This window comes from Arvicola amphibius, chromosome 13, assembly GCF_903992535.2.
Source record: "Arvicola amphibius chromosome 13, mArvAmp1.2, whole genome shotgun sequence".
In the NCBI taxonomy this organism is placed as follows: domain Eukaryota; kingdom Metazoa; phylum Chordata; class Mammalia; order Rodentia; family Cricetidae; genus Arvicola; species Arvicola amphibius.
This window is the reverse complement of record NC_052059.1, coordinates 24,546,244-24,571,432: the sequence shown is the minus strand read 5'-3', so window position 1 is coordinate 24,571,432 and position 25,189 is coordinate 24,546,244.

The window sequence follows — 25,189 nt, the reverse complement described above, 5'->3', positions numbered from 1 at the left end:
CATTCTCAGTGAGAGATCTTGTCTTAAAAATAAAGTAGAAAGTGACTGACAATCACACCTGGCACTAATCTCTGTCTTCACACATATGCACATATGCACACACTTATAAACATGGGCACATAGATCACCCTCTTATTCTCTCTCAATCTCTCTCTCTCTCTCTCTCTCTCTCTCTCACTCTCTCTCTCTCACACACACTCACTTTCATTTATAAGCAAATCATCAATGGTATTTTTGATGTTATAGGAAGCTAAAATTAAATTTGCATAAATGCTAGGTATTTGTGTCTGCCAACTTATTATTTTATGATTCAAAGGCAGAGGAGAGACACTAGGGGCAGCCTGTCTAACAAAATAAACAATTTGGACCAGCATGGGCCTAATTGAGAGATCACAACTCAGTGACTGATAGTGGTAAAGAATAAATGATGTACTACATCTATTTCTGACATTCACATATAATGCACATATGAGGATGTACACACACATACATGCAAACACTCAAATGTAAAAACAGTTAACATTTTATGCAATATATCATTCTACAATCTATCTCAGTATTTGAATGAAATGAGCAGCTACTCATAATTGAAAGCATTTGCCAAATATTACTTAAATATTTTTGGACATGCCATGGTTTATAATACCATAAACATTACATTTAAGTCCAATATTAAAATGTACCCTAAACCTTCTTTAAAAAAGAACTTGGGTATAGCAATTTATGGTTCAGAGAAAACTTAAAAATTGACAGTTTTTTTCATCAGCTTTCATCTAAATTGAGGATTTATAGACTTTCTGATATAAAGTTTCTATATATTTGCATATTCCTTTCATGAATATATTTAGATAGCTTACCCAGTACTTTGCTGTAGACCTCTGTATCTGCTTCCTTCAGGTGCTAGTTGAAGGTTCTATGGTGACAATTAAGGTAGTCATCAGTTTGATTTCAGGGGAAGGCCAATCTAAGTGTCCTCTCCACTGTTGCTTAGAGTCTTAGCTGGGGTCATTCTTGAGGATTCCTGGGAATATCTCTAGTGCCATGTTTCTTAATAGCCTTTCAATGACTCCCTCCATCAAGATATCTTTCCCTTTCTCTCTCGCTCTCCTTGCCCCTTCTTGAGCATCCCATTCCCTCACGTTCCTTCCCTCTCTCCCACTCTCCCCTCTGCTTCCCCTTTCACCCTCCCTTCTCCCTACCTCCTAATTTTTTCAAGAGAGCTTTTATGTTCTCTTCCCAAGAAAATGAATGTATGTCTCTCTTAGGGTTCTTGTTACCTAGCTCATCTGGAATTGCAGACTATAAGCTGGTTATCCTTTGCCTTACATCTAATATCTATGAGTGTGTGAGTACATACTGTGTTTGTCTATCTGGATCTGAGTTCCCTCACTCAGAATGGTTACTAGTTCCATCCATTTGCATGTAAATTTTGAGATGTCATTGTTTTTTAAGTCTGAATAGTACTTCATTGTGTAAATGTATCGCTTTTTTTTTATCCATTCTTCATTTGAGGGGCATCTAGATTGTTTCCAGTTTCTGACTATTACAAATAATGTTTCTATGAACAGAGTTGAGCAAATGTCCTTGTGGTATGCGTGTGCATCCTTTGGGTATACGCCCAAAAATGATACTGTTGGGGTCTAAGGTAGGTTGATTCCCAATTTTCTGAGAAACTGCCATATTGATTTCCAAAGTGTCTGTACAAGTTTGTACTTCTACCAGCAATGGAGGAGTGTTTCTCTTACTCCACATACTCTACAGCATAAGCTATCATTGGTTTTTTTTGATCTTAGCCATCCTGACTGCTGTAAGATGATATCTCAGAGTCATTTTGATTTGTACTTCCCTGATTGCTAAGTATGTTGAACAACTCCTAAGTTTCTTTTAGTCATTTCCAATTCTTCTTTTGAGAATTCTTTGTTTAGATCTATACCATATTTTTGATTGGATTAATTGGTAATGAGCAAAGGGGTCAAGACCATGATGGTGATATCCACACAAACAGCTTTCCTGAGCTAGTGGGAGTTCTCTGGCTCTGTAATGATAGCAGGTCAACCTGCATAAGATAAAATTAGGCTCACTGAATGTGGGGCACAGTTGTGAGGCTTGGAATGTCTGTTGGGTCACAGGCAATGGGACCAGGATTTATCCCTAGTACTTGAACTGACATCTAGGAACACAGGTTGTTTTGGAAGGCTACTCTGTTCAATCTAGATACAGCAGGCCTCAAAAATAATCCAGAGAGCTGTTAGTTATCCCATAAACAGTCTTGCCCCTGCTGCATTCATGAGCATATACTGGAATTATTGAGTGCAGAATCCCAAACTGGTTGTTTAGGACTATAGCACTATGAAATCTAGGCATCAGGGAGAGAGCTCTTTGGTTGTTAGAGTTTGATTTTGGTCTCTTTAAATACATGTACATGAAGCCATTATAGGACACTTATCTTCAACGTAAATTGATTAAAGGCAGAAGAGGAAGGCAATGATAAGAAATCAGCAGGAGTTACATGGTGTAGTAATGAGGTAAGAAAATGATTTTCATGATTACCAATTATTACATTAATGAGGAAATTAATCAAATAGGAGAAGCATAATTGCAAAACTGATGAATGAATATGATTTACTGCATCACATTGAGGCTCAGTTAAGAAATAGAGAAGGTTATCACATGCTTACTCCTAAGATGGAATATAAGCCTTCAGAATGGTAAATAGAGAAATAACATCTGCCAAAAAGTGGAAGTTGATTTTCTGGCATTTCAGAGTTCAATACTGGATTTTCAAAGTAAGCTAATAAATTTCATCTTCTTTAGGCTACATATAATTTTGACTTTTAACAATACATTATAGTTAACTACACCAGAGCAATCATATTCCAATGGGATTAATAGTCCATGGCTTTTTTCTGAATCTACAATAATATTAGTTCCCACCGTAATCATCTTGCAAGAAACAAGGCTCCCTGAAACTGATTTGCATACAAATTGACCATAAATGCAAGAGGGTCCTACACAGATGTCTAAGAGGGACAGGGACAATTCGAGAGTACAGGAGCAATAGTGTTGTTTTGTATTTTGGAAATGCATAAGAACCAAGGCCAAGTCAAAATTTTAGTGTTTTCCCCATCTGCTAAAATTATTTAACTGCACATACAATGAGATCATTTGTTTAATGTACAATGGCTTCTTTTGTTTCTGTGGTCCCAGTGATCAAACAGCAAATGGTGCCTTAGAACATATGATGAAGGAACATTTCTCATGGGAGAAACAGTGCATTTATATACGAATTTTAATTCAAAGGATTTAGAAGCCACAGGAAGAGCTAGCTTCATGTGAGTGCCCAAGACTGGACCCACTGAAAGCATTAAGAATTTCTGCAGCATATGGCTTTTCTTTAGATTCTGTCTAGAGGATCAGCAATAGTGGAAGAAGGGGTTGTCCAGGTATACATCATACATGCACTTGTCTCACTACAGACATGTTAAGAATATAAAAGGAAAGCTGTGCTTGAGTCTCCTGTGGTGATTTATATATCACCCCTTCTCAGAATGCCATTTTTCTACCCACTACTTAATTTAATAAAAGATATAAACAGTAAAAAGGCCAAATGTTTTAAGAAAAATATTAGGTTTCTACTCCAAAATAATATTATTTGTCACAAGAAACTGAGATGATTATGAACCCAAGTGACATCTCATTGATTTTCAGACTTTAATATCTCATTTAACCAAATGAATATTACTCATTTGTAAAATGGGGATATAACTAATAATAGAAAGTATTTTGGGAATGTTTAGAAGAAATAAATGTTTCATGAAATATGTCTAAAATGAACTTAACAAACAGCAGGAACATTACTAATATTGTTTTTATTCTTATTAACATATTATTTTAGTGTTTAGTCATATTTTATAAAAGATCAATAATCTTGTAGAAACACTGTATAAATATTGTCTTCAGAAAGCTAAAGTAGGCTTAAATGAAATATAATTAAATTGTGGGCAGAGCTACTTTGAGAGTTTAAGAGACAATTAAATTCTGTATGCATTTTACCTATTAGCCAGATATTCTTCATGTTCATGGCTTACATCTCCATCAACAAAGTCATCACAGTATGAAGTTCAAAAGGCCATTTCTAATTAGCAACAATGCCTTCCTCTTATTTGCACTAAGTTAGGTTTATTCCGAAAATGCAGAATAATCTCTTTAGATGATTCTGAAGTGAATTTCCTCTGCAAAGAAGTATATGCATAGGCACCAGGGAAAAGATTTGATCTGTTTCTCTGGGAGACCATTACACAATGGACAGCAAAGTAATATGAATTCTTTATAGTAATTTCCTGTTTTAGTAAATCTTTTCTATAAGGATATAGTTTAGTTTCAAATCAATTATTTAAGTATTCTCGAGTATTATTTCATAAGTATCCTTGTTTTGTCTTTTTATTTCTTGTTGTTGTACTCTGATGCATACATATATGCATGTGCTTTGTGTGTGTGTGCATGTCTGTATGTGTGTGTCTGAGTGTATGTGTTTGTCAGAGAGAGAGAGAGAGAGAGAGAGAGAGAGAGAGAGAGAGAGAGAGAGAGCACTTTGAAGCTTTGAAATACAGAGGACAAAATTGGGTGTTGTTGGTTTTTGAGATAGGGTGTCTTCATCGCCTGAAGTTTACGAAGTCTATTTTGGCCAGATAGTGAATTCCAGAGACCCCTGATCTCTCCCTTTTTAGATTTGGTATTACAAATTCGTATCACCATCTCTATTTTTGTTTGGTTTTACTTTTTAAAATAGACTTTGGCTACTGTTTTTTTTTTTTTAATTCCAATGCCTTTGCCTATTTTTTTATTATTTTCATCATTTTATATACCAGCCACAGTTCCCTCTCCCTTTCCTCCACTGCCTTCCCCCACCTCACCCCAACCCACCATCCACTCCTCAGAAAGAGTAATACCTCCCATGGGGAGTCAACTAAGTCTGGTATATCAAGTTGAGGCAGGAGCAAGTCTTTTCCTCCTGTATTAAACCTGAGCTAGGTATGCCACCATAGGGAATGGCATCCAAAAAGCCAGTTCATGTACCAAGAATAAGTTCTGGTTGTACTACCAGGGGGCCTACAAACATATCAAGCCACACAACTGTCACCCACATTTAGAGGGTCTACATACATCCCATGCAGGCTTCCCAGCTTAATTTAGTGCAGAGTCCATGAGCCCCTTCTAGTTTGCAGCAGCTGTCTCTGTGGGTTTCCTCATCAGGACCTTGCTCATATAATCCCTCCTCCCTCTTTTAGACTGGACTCCAGGAGCTAGGTCCAGTGCTTGGCTCTGAATCTCTATATCTGCTTCTATCAGATATTGAATGAAGATTCTATTATCACAATCAGGGAAGTCACCAATCTTTTTATGGGAGAAGGCCAGTTCAGGGACCTTCTGCACTATTGATAGGAGTCTTAGCTGGTGTCATCCTTGTGGATTCCGGGGGGTTTCCTGCCACCGGGATTCTTCCTAACCCCATAATGGCTCCCTCCATCAAGATTTCTCTTTCCTTGCTCTCTCCCTCTCTCTGTTTCTCTCCCAAATCGAGGATCCTGTTCCATCATGTTCTTATCCCCCATCCCTTCGGTTTACCCAGGAGAACTTATCCACTCCCCTTCCCATGGCAATGATGCAAGTCCCTCTTATGGTCTTCCTTATTACCTATCTTCTCTGGGGAGGTGGATTACAGCCTGGTTATTCTTTGCCTTATAATTAATATCCACTTATGAATGAGTACAGACTGTGTTAGTCTTTCTGGGTCTGGTTTACCTCACTCAGGATGACTTTTTTTAGTTCATGCATTGAAGCAAAGCTTTTTTTTTTTTAAAGTAAAAAGCTATGTTAATATCTCCCTGCCTCCATGAGTGTCTTATGACAGTATAGCAACAATATACAATAAATTATAGATTGTTATGCAATGTTATGAAAAACAGACTATTACAAACATTGCATTTCTAAGTTATGTTTCCATTATGACCTATTTGCATGTAGGAGAAAATTGAGTTTTTACTGACATTTATATTGCATAAAGAAGATCAAATAATTTAGCAAAATATAAAATAATCAAAAACAACCTGGTGTATTGACAACACACACTTTGTAATTTTTACTTTATTTTGTAAAAGAAGCAAGCACTTTAATCAAAAGAGAGGGCATTTAGTATCACAGTTTATTAGGTGTTCTGTATATACCATGTTAGGAAATTTATAACCTCTGGAAGAATTATATCTGTTTTGCTGTCATAATTTTACCTTTGAGTGAAAAAAGCAGAGTGTCTGGTCTATGCCTTATATGACTGAGATAATCTTTTCTCACTATTTCCAGACTCAAAGCAAAATTACAGAGTAGGATTCTTGTTTAAATTTATGAAGAAAAACATTTAAAATCTATGTTTCTTTTTCTATTTTCAATTGTTAATTTATTCTAGTACTTTTTAATGCTTATTCTGGGTAAGCCTTAAGTGTTTATTTTGACTTTGGATAAAGTACTAACCATTGCCCCTTGGATGCTCCCATTGCAAACTCAAGTATCTGGACTTTAGTCTTTTTATGCATCTTAGAAGAGCAACCTCCTGCCTTGCTTTGGAGTTTAAGCTAAAAGCAATTTAATTTGATTTAATCTTGGATTATTTGAAAGATCATTGATTTTCCTGTCTGCTTGGCTGTTGTTTTGTTTTCAGTTTTGACAAGGCTTTGAATTGACTTTGCCATACAAAGGACTTCATAAAATAAAGTTGTGGCAAGAAAGAAGAAAAAAAATGCTGTTTTAAGGTTACCTGGTGATATACTTACATGACATTTGCTTTGACAGAACTCAGTGGGAAATAAACAGCCTCGCCACTAGGAAAATCCTGCTACAGAAGATAAGCAAAAAGGATAATGAATGTCATAAGCTGCCAAAATTACTGCTCCATCTATGAAAGTTTATGTCAGATGAAGGAAGAGTAGATTAAAGGAAACCGCTTGTTTATGTGTACAAAGATGCCACATTAACTTCTCACCCCATGCTCTTGAAGCAAAGCCTGATTAAGCTGGTCTGCAGAAACTTCTCTTGAACATTTACAGAGAAGGCTAGAGGGAGATAGATGGTGGTAAAATGGTAGCTTGATGAAGCAGACAGCATCAGTGGACAAATACACACCATTACCTCATATATTTACACACACACACACACACACACACACACACACACACACACAAAGACAAAATAGAGGACCCCCCTGATGGGATATGATGCCAAAATCATGTTTAACTAAAAGTTTAATTCCAGAGCAGGTCATTTAATCACTTAATGAGCAGAAGATTATAAATTATACTTAATTACTAATTCAAAGCTAATCATTCATTGTTTGCTTTTCCAGACTCAGGGTCTACCCTGGAAATTAATTCGTTGAATGATTCTTTCCATATGGACAGTTGACTGGAAAACATGAACAATAAATTACTGACTTGAACAGTAATTCTTACCATAGAAGCAGTACACGTTCTGATAGGAGTACATGAAAAAACCATCCAACATGATGGGTTTGGAACATTGCCCTCTGGATATGATGTTCCCATCACCCTTGATGAAGACAGGGATGGCAAAGCAAGCCTAGTTTCACCATCCACTTCTTCATTCTATCATTCTTCATTTGTTTGCTCCCCATTTTCTTTTCTTTCTCTATATTTCACAACTACGTAAAGTGCATATTCACCTTTCACGAGTAAAAATGGAGCATACTTAGAAACATGATCCAGTCTCAGGACTCTTTAAATAAATCGTTTCCCAAATATTGATGGAACAACTTTTTTAGTGACTAATTACTTAATTGCTTCTAACAACTTCTTTGGGAGTGATATGCAAATTACTATGAGAAGGAAATGAATTAGCCTGGGGTTGATGTCAAGGAAATTACTTGAAGGAATAAATGTTTAAATTGATATCATTCAATAATTGAAAGTCATTGTTTAACTGGTCAGTAGAATACCAACAATATTTGAAGACCAAAATCTGAGGTATTTTATGAATTAAAAATAGGTTTGCTAAATTAACCTAGGATTTTGAACCATTCAAAAAATTAAAGATGTTTCTGAGAGACATGTTATTTGAGAAATGAGATACTAAACAATTGAGCCAATTTGTTATGGCATTTTATCATGTAGTAAAAAAATGATATGACTTGAAATGGAGACAAGTATTTTATAATAGAGAAGGTGGTAGAGTGATTAGGTTATTAGGCTGCTAACTTTTGTTATGGTAAAGCAACCAAGCATGGCAGATCATGGTTGTTCTCCAAAGATGATTTTTTTAAGTACTAATCACATGCCTCTTGCCAGTAAGAGATTCTAGATCTCTTACTAAATTACAGATTTTAGGTAATATTTGCTAATATAAGGGGCTGGTAAGGATTCTTTGATTCTGAGTTACTCAAATGCAGATATAAGGATAAGATCAGCAAATAGACAATGCTCAATCAAAGGAACACCAATAATGAATGAATTAGAAGAATAAGATTTAAATTGTCTGAATTCCAAGTATGTATGTGTTTTATAGTATTGTTTAAATACTTTTTGACCTACTAAAATCTTAGAATTTTTAAGTATTAAAAATAAAATAATGATTTAGGAACCTTAACCTACTTAAATATAGTATGCAAAAGTAGTTTGTACATGCATACAGCCATCTTTGTTTAAAATGATTCAAGTATGTAAAATAATACAGACCTGCCCTAAATAGCCATATCCTATGCTTTTCACTAATGTTTCTATTATTCACTAAGTTATATAGTTAGGATTGATTTCTCTTTGTATCAACTTAGAAAAAATAGACTTGGTGGTAAACTAAGTATTAACCCTGGTGATTCTTGAGTGAAAAAACACAGAATTTCAATAACATATGTTATTATAGAATGAAAACTGGACATATGTCTATTACCAAACTGTTAGCAACTGTGTATAGCTGTAGGCATTTCCATCAGCAGAACACCCCAAGGGAAGGACCTATGCTGCATTCATTACTCTGGCTTCTTAAAATATACTTTTACAGGTTTTTTACTTTACCTTCCTGACTAATACCTTTTGCCTTCTTTGCTAGCATTGTTCTTTAAATGAAATTTTAGCATTTTCTCTCTCCTGAACTTAACTGTGATGATCTAAATTTCCAATCTCGTCTCAGGAAACTCCATTCAAATTGTGTCTGAAATAACTTAAAGTTATTCAGACTCAACAACTTTCCAGATATCCATACATTTATTATGATCTCATTATCTCAAATTTCAGGTGCATAACGATTTTCACATTCCCAAGACAATTTCGAATGCTTCAAATTCAAACTTCAGCTGGACTTTTAAAGTCTTGTTTTCTCTATTTGTTATACCACTGGATATAATAATAGAAGCAGCAATAAGATACACATAAAAAAGGTATAGCCATGAAGTCAGATTATCTGAACTACATTGTTTTCATAGGCATAAATATAATTACCATATTATATTAACTTTGAGTAATTTCATAAAGTTCAATTCTTATAGTTAGCTCTTTAGTTCACTAAATGCTACATAAATAACAGGTATTTATGACATTCAGTGACTTAGCAAGTAACCTTCTTTTCAGAACTCTCAGCAATTACTTAGTGTTTTCTATTTTCATAATTCACCCATAGCTTCAAAACATAGTTTTCTACGTTAAATCCTACGTGGCATTAGATAATGAAAAGACAAAACTCCCCCCCAAAAAAAAGAAAAAGAAAAAAAGAAAAGAAAGAACTATGGTTGAATGGAAAATAAAACACAAATATACTATAATAAATTATGAAGAGGTAGCTGAGATGGAAAAGCTAAGTTTTCATTTCCTGAGGTTATGGAATTGCAGCCAGAGGTACTCAGTGCAATGGAAGCTATGGATCCTAAAGGTGGCCAATCACAGTGATGACGTACAAGGATATCACGGAAGTGCTGAGAAGAGAGAAGAAAATGTCACATGAGAGGAACTCTTAGAGATGCCTCATCAATAGGAAAGGATATGGAATAAAATGCTCATCATTCAAATGTAGACGGCAGTATGATAATTTAACAGGTGTATAAAATATATTCCCTCAATATCAGAAGCAATTTTGTGAAAAATCCAAAACTAATTTAATTACTATCATATTTTCTTTTTAATATGAAAGATTTTCAACATTTCTAATGTTTTAAATGATATACTATATATAGTGTATATTAATGTGGATTCTTTAATTTCATGATCATGTTAGCCTGTCTGTTTTGACAGAAAGGGAGTAAAATAAAAGCATCCCCCAATTTCCTCCACTTGCAAGATCACCAGTTGTAGTATGGAGAAAGCTTGTTGGTTTCCGGACGCTCAGCCCTGAAATAATTACACAGAAACTATATTATTGAAATCACTGTTGGCCCATTAGCTCTAGCTTCTTATTGGCTAACTCTTACATCTTAATTTTACCCATTTCCATTAATCTGTGCACCACCACAAAGTCATGGGCTACCAGCAACGTTTCAGCACGTCTGTCTCCGGCAGCAGCTCCATGACTTCTTTCTGACTCTGCCTTCTTCCTATTCCGTTTAGTTTTCCCCACCTATCTAAGTTCTGCCCTGCTATAGGTCCAAAGCAGTTTCTTTATTTATCAGTGATAATCACAACAGACAGAGGGGAGTTCCCATATCAAACAGTATGTTGGTTTAGTCAGCTGCCACAAGCAACCTTTATTCTTTTTTTTTTTTTTTTTTGTACCAAAATTCTTTATTTAAAGAAATGGTACAAATGAAAGAACTTAAGCGGATGTTTCGGTGTATCGGTGAGACTTACAGAAAAGATAAAGGCAGACCGACATGCACGCATTGCCTCAGTGACCAGTAAAGTCACTTGTGGCTTTGGGGAAATCAGCTTAGCTCTGATTACTGTGTATCAGGGTGTGCTTGTCAAACAGATATTCTGCCATGCCAGCTTCAGGGGCTCCCATCTTGCGCAAGTTGGTCACATGGTCACCCAGTTCCTTGATGGATTTCACCTGCTCATTCAGGTAATGCATCTCAGTGAAGTCACACAAGTGGGGGTCATTTTTGTCAGTAGCCAGTTATTCTTCATTCGTATTCAGAAGAATAAAATGCATGAACATTGGTGCAAGCTCACCTTTTTTCATATTCTGACCCAGCAGGAACACCAGCAACTTAAATTAATATCACGCAGCATCAGGATTTCAATGAATAAATCAAGAGTTAGTATTCTATGTGATGGTGCTCATGTGCTTGTTTCTTCAGAAACATTTGTGATGACTGCATCAGGATTTACTGTTAAAATGAACCCCAGAGTGTAGTACGGAAACCACTGACTTGGTCAGAAACAACTTATGCTTTATTTTTCTTTGCTTTTTTAAAAAATCTTTGTCACATCTATTCTTTTATGACTTGAAAAAATTAAACCTTTTATACATGTCTCACTCACACCCTCTTCAAACTTAACCTGATGAGTTTTCTCAAATATTTCATACTGGTTTCACTTAATTTCATATGGCCAATCATTTTCTTGATTTCTCCCCTCTACTTGCTTTATTATTGAGTTTTTCCCAGTCTCTCTAAGGACCACATTCTTAAGTTTATCATCATGTCTAATACAGGTACCTCATTATCATATTGATGAATTCTATTCTTTGAATGCTGCATACTATTCTGCTCAGTTCTTTCAAATATTCCAAATCTTTTTCTAATCTGGGAAACATTTTGCTTTCATCAGTCTATTGATATCTCAGACAAGCTCTCAATCAGTCACTAAAATCCTTTTCCATTTATATTTTATTGCCTCATGATTGTATTGGAGTTTTTTTAAAGGGTATTAATTAAAAACACAGTTCTATTTTCATTCCGTGTTCATACCAATCTAGCTGAAAGTTGATGGAGTCAACTCATGATTGACAGGTCTCATTTTCCACTCAAAATTGCAGGAACCAAGCAAAGTCTAAAGGCTATTAGCAGAGATGCTGTAACTTATGCCATTCATGTTCCTATTCACCCAGATGTTAAAGAAACATTTTCACTTTCCTTATGTCTCTGACAGAATAAGTTGAACTTAGTGTGGTATCACCATAGGCTCTTCCATCTTTCCAACTTAAAATATTTTATATTAAGAATTTCTTAGCAATAATGGACACCATTTCTATGAAAACTGAAATTTTAGATAGAATTCTCTTCAGACCTCACATCTACTGTACCTTTCCTTCATGTAATCTGCTAGTGATGCTCCCTAAAACCAATTGACTTTTACTCTCTACATTAGATATCATTGTTTATCTGAACATCAAATATTTCCCTAGAAACTACATTAAGTACTAGCTGTAAAATTATTCCTGGAAATTAAATCTGATTAATTATTTTTACAAAATTGTTTGTTTATCTGAATTTATCAAGATAAATGAAAAGGCATGACGCTTTTTGTTCTAACTTTTGCTATGCACTATCTCCTCCATTTTAGTTGTTTTTATATGCAGCAAAGTGAACTCCAAGCACTTCGTCAAAATTTCTGCCAGTGTTACTAATGGCCTTCATCATGCCATGTCAGAAGTCCTGTTCTCAAACCTCAGTTTGTTTGAGCTTTCATTTCACTTTGACTGCTCAGTATTGCATTTACTTTTGCAATCCCATTTACACTGTCTTCTTTCCTGCTGCAAAGTACCCTCGATCCACATTAATTTATTGAAATTTTCTCCCTCAAATTTCTGTTATTCTTTTCCTCTTTCCCTATCCCCCCCCTCTCTCTTTCTCATCTATCTATCTATCTATCATCTATCTATCTATCTATCTATCTATCTATCTATCTATCTATCTATCATCTATCTATCTATCTATCTATCTATCTATCTATCTATCTATCTATCATCTATCTATCTATCATCTATCTATCTATCTATCTATCTATCATCTATCTATCTATCATCTATCATCATCTATCTATCATCTATCTATCTATCATCTATCTATCTATCTATCTATCTATCTATCTATCATCTATCTATCTATCATCTATCATCATCTATCTATCTATCTCTATCTAATTATCTGTTTCTATCTTTCGTCATCCCTGTCTACCTCTGTATCTCTCTCTGTCTCTCTATGTCTGTCTCTATCTTTCTCTATGTCTATGTCTCTCTCTTTTTCTCTCTCTCTCTCTTTGTTCCTCTATCTTCCTAAATGTTTCTATTTTCAGTTCTTGTACAGGAAAACCTACTACTGAGGATATACATACATACATATATATATGTGTGTGTGTGTGTGTGTGTGTGTGTGTGTGTTTGTGTGTGTAGTTTCATATCTTATTTATTAGTTTCTTAGATATTAGCATATATTTCACCCAAAAACTTACCTGAAACACCCAATAAACTTCAAAATTAATATTTCCAGTCATGAACTCACAATCTTCCTTTCATATCCAGTCCATCTAAGTTAATTAAAATCCTCATCTTTTACAGTTTTCATTCTAACAATCTAAATTTCTACTTCTCTTACATATTAATTTACTTATAGTATTTTGAGGAAAACTTCAAGTCCTACTGGGCATGATAATCTAGATTAGTTCATGACTGGACTGCTCCTTGTTTACTGAGATCAGATTCTCAAGGACATTGCTGCATCCCTATGGTAGCTAGTCTCTCTAAACCCTCTTTCTTCCTGTGCTATTAATCAGTGTGATTTTTATATCTATAAACAATATTACTTGATCTCTCTTTGAACCTGTTAATCTATGTTATAAAAGTCAAAGTTGGAACTCTGCTAGCAGCTTACAAAGCTTTTTAGAGTGCTCACACTCACCACTCCCCCATCTCCTATCCATTCAAGAACATCCTTTCTTTTTTCTGGAATTCAAAAGCTTTTATAGTAATACATGCTTCTTCGGCCATTATTTTTGAGAGGGATGAGTTTCTAATGTGCTGTCCTTTAAGTGTGTCAGTGTGTATGTTTATCCATGTCTGTGTTTCCCATTGGGTATGCCTATGTATATGTGTGTATGTGTGTGTGTATTGTGTTGGTTGTATGTGTAATTTCACATGGTTAAGTGGTTAAGGCATATGAATCTTTTTTTCTTATCCTTTTTTGTTTGTTTAGCTTTTTTTTTTTGAGACAGGACTTTTCTGTGTATCTTTGGAGCCTGTCCTGCTTCCCGAGTACTGGGATTAAAGGCACGAGCTACCACTGCCCAGCATGTGTGCCTTCTTATGAAGACCAGAAAACATCTCAGATATCATTGATTAGGTATTATCTTACTCTTTTTTTAAAGATGGTATTTTTCACTGACCTGTTTATTTACAAGTGGGCATAAGATATTGGCTTGACTCTGCTTGTCAAGTTCTGAGGTTAAGAGTAGTTTTTCATTAACATGGGTCTAGAATTGAATTAGGTCTTCATATTTATAAGGAAAGAATTTTAGAGAGTAACATAACTTCCCAGACCTATAACCACCATTTTGTTCTGCTGTTGGTTTGTTGCACATTTTTGTTTTTGTTTTTCCAACTACTCTATGATAAAATTATATTTTTCTATATCTAATATGTTCTTTAATATTTGGGACATTATTTTTGTTTTATTTTCTTACTTGTTTGCTATCTCTCTCCCTTAAGAAAATGCTAACTTACTAATTTAATCAAATTAAGACTTCACTTACATATTAAAAAAATTGAGTGTTAGCACCCAAAAAGAAAGCTCATAGATAAAGAGATGTTTCAGTTTTAGCAGAGGACTTGAATTCAGTTCCCAGTACAAGTGTTTGGTAACTCACAAACGCCTGCATCTCCAGCTGCAAGGGACAACAGCTTTCTTCCAAACACCTGAGTCTGTTTGAACTCACCCCCACGCAAACACACATATGTACATAGTTAAAGAAAATAAAACCTAAATTTAAACAAAAAGAATCAAAGAACCTAATGCAGCATCAAAACTGAAGTTCTATTTCTGGCAAATATTTTGCCAACAGTGAATATTGAGTGTAAGTTAAAAACCAAAGAGAACTACAAAGTGTTAACCAGAAGTTAATTATACTAGTGTGTGTGGAAGCAGTGTATGGTTTTAAAATCCAACCTTTATATTAGAGTATTAGGATTTGTTTTCGATTTTGATGTGGAATGACTGCAAACTGACAAGGAACGTTGTTCTTTGTTCCCTTGACAGTTCCCATGATTTTCTATTTCTAACTGACTCTTTTTCAAACAAACAAACAAACAAACAAACAAAAACAAAAACAAAACAAAAAAAACCCTAGGTGTTGGAAAGAAAATGGTAGGTGTGCCAATATATACGTTAACTTTAGTTAACTTTTTCCCTGAGACAAGAAAATATCCTGTCCCTTTCTTCCTTCACCCACAACAACAAACTAAAAATGGCTGGTAACAGCTGTTGTGAAGATGCCGATATCCTATGGCTGAAGACTCACACTTTGGTAGCAGGACATAGAGGTATCAAATTGAACCAGAAAGAGAAGGAACTAGTGTCAGAGGATATTATATTTTCTGCTGGAGGAGAATTATAAAAAAAAAAAAAGTAGGCTACAGACCAGCTAGAAGATATTAGCCACTGATAGCATAGTGTCCAGTCAGTAATGAGCATAATGAACTGGTTTTTGTTAAAATATGACACTTGTAGACCTGGTCTATTCTTGGTTGGGGAGGTCATAGACCTGATATTGTTAGAGAGGCAATAGAGACACATGTAGGGGAAACTGTTTCATTTTGGTGTTTCAGGCCTCACTGGACACAAACATTCCAGAGAGGCTGGTCATGAAGATCAGATTATCACTACCGATGCTGTTTCATCTTAAGAAGATATAAGGAACAACTAGTACATTAATGAGATAATATGCCCTTCCTTCTGAAAATATTTACCCCAACTCAGCCTTTTACAGAGGGTGGCCATGCTACAGTATATGTTTGCCTGGTGTACTGACTTATCCAGAAAAAATGAAACTTTTTCCTGTTTTATCTCAGCACTCTTTCCCCACTGTTTTTGGCCTCTTTGTTTTTCTTTTCTACCCCAAACCCAACTTCCCTTGTGGCTGCTTCTTAATTGTGGGACTAACTTCCCTGCCAGCTTAACTCAAAAGACATGACATTCCCACTCTCCATTTTACTCCTGTGTGTGGTTCCCAAGATTTGCAGTGTGCTTGCCTTGATAGTTTGCTTTCAGGCTAAGATGGGCATGTGACAGTCTCCCTTCTGATTTCACTCTTTAATTATTGTGCTTAGAAAACCAAAAAAAAAAAAAAAAAAGAGAGAGAGAAGAAAACAAAGAAATTACTTATTTTAGTAGTATTGTACAGTGACCCAAATGAGACTCCCCAAAATTTCTAATAACAGTATGGCCATTAAGTTGATATCTAAAATTTATGTTGATGTCAATAGACCAGTACTGCTTTCAGCGTTAGCTGGAAGTCCTTTTTTTGTTTTATTGGGCAGCGATATCTGTATAGATTCATAACTATTCAAAAAGATAAGAATAAAAACTGATGAAAGCTCAGTACAAAATGGGACCTGTGTGTCTCACTTTCCACAAGGCAAGGAATGCCTAGGGAAATGGGATGAAAAAAAAAAAAAACAGTAAGAGGAAGCAGAAGGAAAATAAAGTGTTAAACTTCTCTACTCTGACTTTTGTAGCAGTTGTGATTACAGACACAAGAATTGTGCAAGACCATGATTTTCAAGCTCATCATGTTTCAGAGAAAGGCTTACTGGCTCCCTGAGTCTGATGACATTTAGAGCTGAAAATGAGGCGGAAGGAAGTAGGAGAGAAAAATAACAAGGAGAGAGTTTATGAGTTACTTCTTGAGTTTCCATAGTCAATGGTCATTGCAAACTGACAAAGCAATTTTAATCAGTGTCACGATCACTTGGTCCACACTAATGTAAGTGATCCCTCACATGGACTCCAGTAGCATCCGTAATAGTATTTATTGGATCATTAAATAATAAATAAATATAGAGGACAATGTAGGAAGAAGGAAGTCAGTAAATGGGAATACAATAGAAGGTATTAGTGGCTGGATACAACATTATTATAAACTTCTAGAGGTGCTTAAAATTTTAATTAGCCTTATATATTACATATATGAAGAACATGGTATTTCTTTTGATATATGCAATATATTAAATTATGTAATCTTATATCTATATGGTATGTGTGCATATGCATATCATGTAAGAAATATAAACCTGTTTTGTGTGCGATATTATGAGAAAAAGAGTATGTATGTGTGTGTATGTGTTTGCAAGACAAAAGTCAGTTGAATATTTGTCATCTCTTGTGAACATATTTTACCTTTAAATAAGCATAACTGCCTTTTAGAATATTTTTCACAAAATACAGACACATTTACATTAAGTATCAAAGATTTATCTTAATAACTTGATAAATCTGAAAATAACCATCTTTCTTTCTGAAACAAAACACATAGTGATCACTTATACTGGACAGCTCATTGGAAATTTATACCTAACTGCCTACTTTTTGTGGGTAGACATAGGGGGCACGCGATCCTTGGGATCACAGAGAAGCACTAGTGAAATCATGAGAGTTAAACATAAAAAGTTGTATCCTCAAAAGAAAAAAAGATATATAACTTGTTTTTTTTTTTTGACCAGAATACTGGAGCAGATCTGCTTTATAACTTGATTGTTGAGATATTTATAAGGGTAGGCCACTCTTGCCTCCCTGAGTGTCCTATATTTATCTCAAACATCTACGGATTTCAGACCTTTACCTTGAACATTATTTTTTAGTCAACCTAAAACACATCCTTATAGGAAATTTGATATGTATTTTACAAATGGTGATGGAAGTGCTTAATAGCCTAGTTACCTTTGCATATTCTGAATGACCAAGACCATGACATGTCCTTCCCAGGTCCTTAAGATGCTATATGAAGTCAATCTGTAGAATCCAACCTTATGAAAGAGGTCACATGTGCTTTGCAAAGAGTTACAATGTAGCCATGCCTTAATCTTTATTGTGTACACGGGGTTGCATTAATTGCCATTGGGAAACTATTTTCGAAACTGCCCAGTGTCAAACTAATGAGGTTTGAAATGACGAACACCATCTACTGAGTCCTGTTGTACTGGACTTCTTTCTTCCCTCATACTGAGCAACACTGCTGGGTGTGGTGGTCACAAAGAACTGAACAGGCAAAGAAGCTTGAAATTAACTAATAAAACATTCCCTGTAATATTAATAATTAGATGAACAATAAATTTTTTCTAGGTATGTTGCCTGTAAAAATGGAAAAAAAGTAACTTTAGATGTGTAAAAATTTCTCTAGCTGAAATTAGCAAATACATTTGCTTCACAAGTCTGGCAAATAGTATTACTTTTAATTTATTTCCTTATTGATACTTATAACATTTTGTCTTTTATAATATTAATCTGCAGTGTGTAATAAAGTTATAAGATTTTTTTATTTATCATGATCATTTCCATTGTAATTTGAATTGTCACATATCAGCAGTGGCAGAAGAAAAGAGATTAAACAGTAAATATTAAAAAACTATAAACTCTTAGCACCTAAAATAGAACACAATTAATTTTAATAAGTTCTGACACAACAATAGGCAGAAAGACCAGCCACGGGGTTAGTGCTTTGGGATGGAAAGGTCATCACTAAACATGATTCCCGTTTACCCTTTTAATACCAGTGTCGCACTCTTGCTCTGGCAACACCAGCTCCTCAGATTGCTGCAACATTTTGTGCCGAGCTACCTTGCTAATTTAAAAGCCATAGTGATTATGCTCTGTTATGATATTAATGGAAAGGTCAATGAATTCATAAAAATACTTTTTCCCATTTATCTGACACACCGAACCTTTTCTTCCTTTACAATTTTCAACACAAAACTGATCATCTGGGTCATTTTGCATAATAGATGAATATAAGTTGTCACCTTTTGTGATAATATCACTTTTCCCTGTCGTGCCCTGCAGGGAGAGTGAGGATGTCTGGGCTGCGTGGTGTGGCACGCGGTCTCGGGTGAAATAACAACAAGAGCTGTAATAGGGGAGGAAAAAAGGAAGAAAGTCATTCTAACAAGACAAGCTACAGCAGAGCGGATGAAAAGGTTAAAACTTACCTTCAAAATCTCACATTAAGTGCTGAAGTAGTGACTGTTAATGTTCGTCTATATTTCTCTTAAAACCTGTTCTACATTGGAATTGTTTCCATGTGATGTCCAAAGGATGGCAGGCGGTGAAACTTTAGGAAGTTTGAGATAAAGGAGTAAGGGATAAAAGTCGTATGAGTTCAAATGAGTCATAATGATATGTGGTTCTATTTCTGGCACAGATCTTAATTCTCTATGACACAATATGCTTTGACTTTTCCAGACAACTCATCTAGATTATAAAACAGTTTTCATGATGTTTTTAAATTATGTGACAGAAGAAGTATGTGTCACTTTAAGCCAGGTCAAACTTTCTCCGAGCGAGTACATAAAACAAGTAAAACTCCTCCCGTTTCCTTAATATGACAATAAATGGAAGAACGATATTGGTATAAACATCTTATGATTTGAGGATCAATATTAATTACTACTCAGAGTACACTGGTAAAAGCAATTAGGAGACTTTGATTACAGCCTTCAGATTTCACTTTGCAAAGACCCAAGAGTTAATTAGCTTTTATTCTGGCAAAGTTCAAAAACATCTGAGAATGAGTTGTGGCATATCACTCTGATAGGGTGCAAGACCTATAAATATATTTTCATCATTTAATCAGAAAATAAAGGTATACTATAACTTACCAAATTCAAATTGTGGAACTTCACATCTCTGGCTATATACAGTCATCAGGTTTTATTGACTGAATTCATACTACTATTTCAATGCTCTGAAACAACTCAAGAAGGGCAGTGGTGCCCTCAAATGCACAAAAGTATCAAGTGAAAATCTCCCTTTTCTATATAAGTAAAAGTAATAAATTCACAGTAAATAGCACATGCGTGTTCACAAAATCAGTACATACATCACATATTATACACACATAAACCCCACATCACATATACCCCTCACACATAGACTTACTGTATACTGTTTTATGCCTTATATTAAACACATATTTACTATACGCACACTACATACAACATATCATGAATAACTAGACTCCACATCATACTCACAGATCACACACACAAACCCCATTACTGACATGTATACCCATACCTGGAAACCTGGAGAGAGCCTATTGTACCATGGAGTTTGAAAATTTCTAAGAGGGGGGTTGAAAACAGCTAAATTTAAAAGGATAAGAACAAAAATCATATGATGCTGTAGAAAATTACAAAAATCACTATAAAAATTATATTCATTTTGTAACATATCTTATTATCTTGTTAGAAATTTCCTAGAAATAGCCATTATCATTGAAGTTAACTTTGATAAATACATTATTTCCCCATGAAGCTTTTGACATAAATTAGAAAGTTAAGGTACAAATCGCCTAGCAGTATTTGTAATACTTTAAACAAACATAAAAATAAATAAGTATGTAAAGGAATTAAAGGAGTTGACAGAATTATATCTATAGTCCAGAGTGAGATACTACATGATATAAACCTGGAAAAAGACAGAAGTGTGTATGAGAGAAGAAATTACATAAGCACATAGAGGTATGTTTCCTGAATAATTTATTTTAATCATTTTCTAAATAACTTGGTTCACTTCATGTGTATACGCTATGTACTTTATGACCATTTAATCCTTTTCTAAGTAAGATTAGAGAAGATTTGGGCATGCTCTACAAAAAAAGGTTATAAAATTAAAACTCAATTTTAATGAATAGCATCTTACAAATATTATTTAGAATGCCAGCATTAGTCAATATTATTGGAAATAGAATTTGATGTGGTTCATGTTTGCAACACTTTGGAGAAATATTGTGAAAATATGGGACTTTATTATATTCATGTAAATTATTGAGTGCAACAAAATGAGAGAATATGCTTTTAAGAAATGTCAACATACCGTGAGATACTGATGGACTTCAGCACATGATGTCATATGAAGATTATGAAAGTAATGAGAAGCGAGGCAAGGCAACAGAAAGATAATCTGAGATGGTATTAAAGGGAAATTTGTTTTGCCTTTATTTCAGTGTACCTTTTGATTTTGCTATCTAATAGGGTGAAATAATAGTGTTAAGATATTTTTGTATTTACTTAAAATGATGTAGAAACATGTTTTCCATCATGATCTTGACCAAATCTTGTAAGACAGCACACACACACACACACACACACACACATACACACACACACAGAGAGAGAGAGAGAGAGGGGGGGGGTAATTAAGCTTATTTCTAACAATGTGCATCAAGGGAGCAAAACAGCTTTTCTTTCTCACCACCAAAGCTCCAGAGCAGAAGAAATATTATCAACTCATATACCACTTATACCATACCTGAAATGCTATATAAAGAACCTGTCCTGAGTTTCTATCATTAGATCACATGATGCTATATAAAAGCATTGAAAACATCTTGTTACCAGAATGTACTGGAATGCATATTTACCCACTGAAACATCTGGCTGGTCTACCATACATTTTTAGTTACTACTAGAAATTACAAAGAGGAGAAACTAACTTGATCCAAGGCTATAAAAGATATTGAGAATATATCGAAGTGTTTGCTTATTAATAGAAAATAAAATTTAAAATAGCTTAACTAATTATGATCATATGTAAAATTTTTATACCAGGATACACAGGTATATTTAATCTACTCATTTAAAAATAACCTCTAAAATCACTTTAGGGAGTGCTGAAAATTAAGTAGAAATATTGTATATGCTTGAACCACACATTGAGAAAGTATTATCTATAAGTTGAAAAGTATCTTCTTTGTACATTCTAAAATACAGTTTCAACACAAGTCCTTCAGGTATAAGTAATAAATGAATTAAACAAATGTAAGTGGAACTCATAAGACATTATGTTCATCATCTGACCATTTTCACTTCATTTCTAAGCAAATGCCTTATTTAGAATCACATGGAATTATTCTAATACAAAAATACTGATCAAGAAACGTTAGTCACAGCTGGCAATATTTTGTGTGATTTTTAGCATAACTCTGACACAGGGTGAATCATAAACTGATCAAATATTAAAGCAGAGTGGACTTTTCAGAATATACTTGATACCTTTCAGGTCAAAGGCTATTACATTAGAAGAAGCGAAGAACAAAATCATAATTGTTCTGTAGAAAGTAAAACTTTCAAAGTCACCCAGATAATATCATATCTTCCAGAATTTATGAAAACACTAAATTTTATAATATATAGGCCACCTACTCTTTTTTATTACATCTTCCACATCTTTAAACACAAAAATCAGCTTGAATTACAATCTACTACTTATGCAAAAATTTATAGCAAATAAACATAGAATATTAGTACTGGCAGTTTGTCTAATGAGATGCTGCTTCAAATGTGCAAGCTTGGCAAATGACAAGCAGAGTGTCACTGGAAATTAAAAGTAGCAGCATTTCCTGAAGAGCTGCAGTGACCAGAGACTGAAAATGCCTTACTCAATTCAAATTCCTAATGCTTTTCCCAAATGACACGATGATATAAGAATATAGACTCCTTAAAGGCATAGATTATATTGCAACATCTTACATGTGTTTCAGGGAAGGGCAAACTGGAATACTGTTGATGTGATTTTGTCTCTCCTGTGGAAACTGACTTGACTTCTTCAAAGAAAAGGCCATTTCATCCCATGGATTTTGGATTCTGCATCTACATGAGCAATGAAAAAAAAAGTGATAAATGGTTTGACTTGGAATCTGTGGTAAAGGTGTCTATGTCTGCTCTATAATGCAAATTAGCATACATTCTTTCAGATCAGGGATTCATATCCTTCAGGTGTAAACTTATCTTCATCAGGTTGTTTTCTGCAATTTTTTGGGTGAAGTTTGAAAAGTCTGTTAACGATAACATACTGAAATCATCTGAGGCATTTTGGTAAAAAAAAAAAATTGCATTTGGATAATTGTGGGAAAAAAAAGCAACTATCAACATCTGAATAGTTTAAAAGGATGAAAGCAAATAATTACTGCTGTCCCAGCAACCCTCTGCCTTTGGTCTAACTTGTCACTTCATTCCATTTCAATAGCTGTCTGGTGACAGCAAATTAAGAAGTTAGTTGCTAAGTAGGTAGCTGTGACAAAAGATGACAACTGACGTGATCTTATAATCAGAAATTTTGAGATATTCTCTGGCTAAATGATTTGAAACTGTTTTATTCATACAAGGCAGTAATTCAATTATAAATAGTTTCTTAAGCTGAGTGATAGGAAAATGTGAATGCACGGATTGAGATAATGGATAGGAATCCAAGAAGAGTTTAATTTAAAAAAGAAACTGCACAAAAGGAGAGTTTAGAAATCTTAAACCACAGATATTATTCAATCATAAAGGCGTTCAAAACTCTGAATGCCCAGAATAAGAACAGATGTTAATGTCAAAATTGAATATCCTATTATTTCACTTAGCTGAGTGCTCATTTCGCTACATGCAAATGTCTTTCTTCTTGTGTCGTGACTGTAGAAATCTTCTTCCATGTGAAAGCTTTCAGTAACACTTGAGTTGCCTTATAACATTTTGTATTTTTTGGGCAGAATCTAATTTCTTCAGGAAATATGTCTTCCTTCCAACATAACAAGGTTTCTGCTGAGTCAGCCATTGAGCAATTGTTCCAGTAGATTTGGGGGCTTTGCAGACCTTAAAAAGATAACTGCAATGGGAGGCATATAAATTCTGCTTCTTCAAGGTTTTACAACAGCTCCTTGCCTATTGTAGTTTAAATATTTTAAATCAGTCTATTTGCTTTCTCTTTTCGATTTCTTATACGATCATCTATTAATTCGAGTACTTGCCCACAAATTTTCAATATTTTTAAAGTAAGAAAACATAATATTGTTAGAATCTTTAGCAATGTTGAAGAGTATTACATTGAAAATAATTATCTGTACTTTGGTCTCCAATTATCATGAGTTTTCTATGAAGAATTCAGATATTTGAGCTTGGTATTTATTATTTTACAAATGTTAACCAGTATTTTCCTACCTTTCTCTCCTTATTAATTGTAAACTAAATAATATAAAATATTAAGATGAATTTAACTATTGTTTTAATTTTTATTTCTCACAAAAACATTAGCAAATTTTTACTCATAATCATTTATCTTTAATGTGTATGAAAGTAAGAAATACAGGAACTGAAGATATTGCTTAGTGGTTATGAGAACTTATGACTCGTTTGAGAGCATCAACTCAAGTCATATTCCTGTAATTCCAGCTCAAAGGATCAGTATCCTCATCAACCTTCTGATTATTCCATACACACGTGCATGTTAACAGATATATGTAAACATACACACATACACCCATGCACACAAATACACTGAGACATAGTCACATAAATAAGTATAACAAGACTTTTTAAAGACATTAACATAAGAAATTTGTATATTTTTACTTTTACGGTATATAAGGTTGTAACCCGCCAGCGGGTCAGCTATTCAGCGTCTCTGAAGACGCGCTATCTGGAAGAGATGTGGGCGAGAGAGAGAAACGATACCAAGCAAGATTCTATTGTCAAGGTCTCCTTTATTAGGGTGATGGTTACAGCTTATATAGCCCTTGAATGAGGAACTTGGCATGGGGTGGGGGTAGGGGTAGAAAGGAACTTTTGCCGGGGTAGCAAAGCACCCCTTGTGTAAGCGGAAACATTCTTTTTGTGATTCCATTAACAGTTTTCAAGATAGTTGGAATGTGAGGTGGGTTCCCTTAACAAACAGTTCTTAAGATAGTTGGAATGTGGGGTTCTCTGCAAACATCCTTAAGACAATAGTCCCTGACATAAGATCATACGAAAGTGTTCAATAATTTGAAATTTAGTGTTTCTGATTTTAAAAGAAACTGGAAGTTAGCAATAATGCTTAGTTGATAAGTGTGTGTCCTTTAGTCCTGGATTTGATCCCAGCACTTCATAAACCAAGTTTGATGGTGCATGTGTGTAATTTCAAAACTAGAAAGTGAGGCAGTAAGTCAAAAGTCCAAGGTCATTCATAGCTTCATAGAACAGTGGAGGTCTTCCAGGGATAATGGATACCCTATCTCAACTTATTTATAAGAGC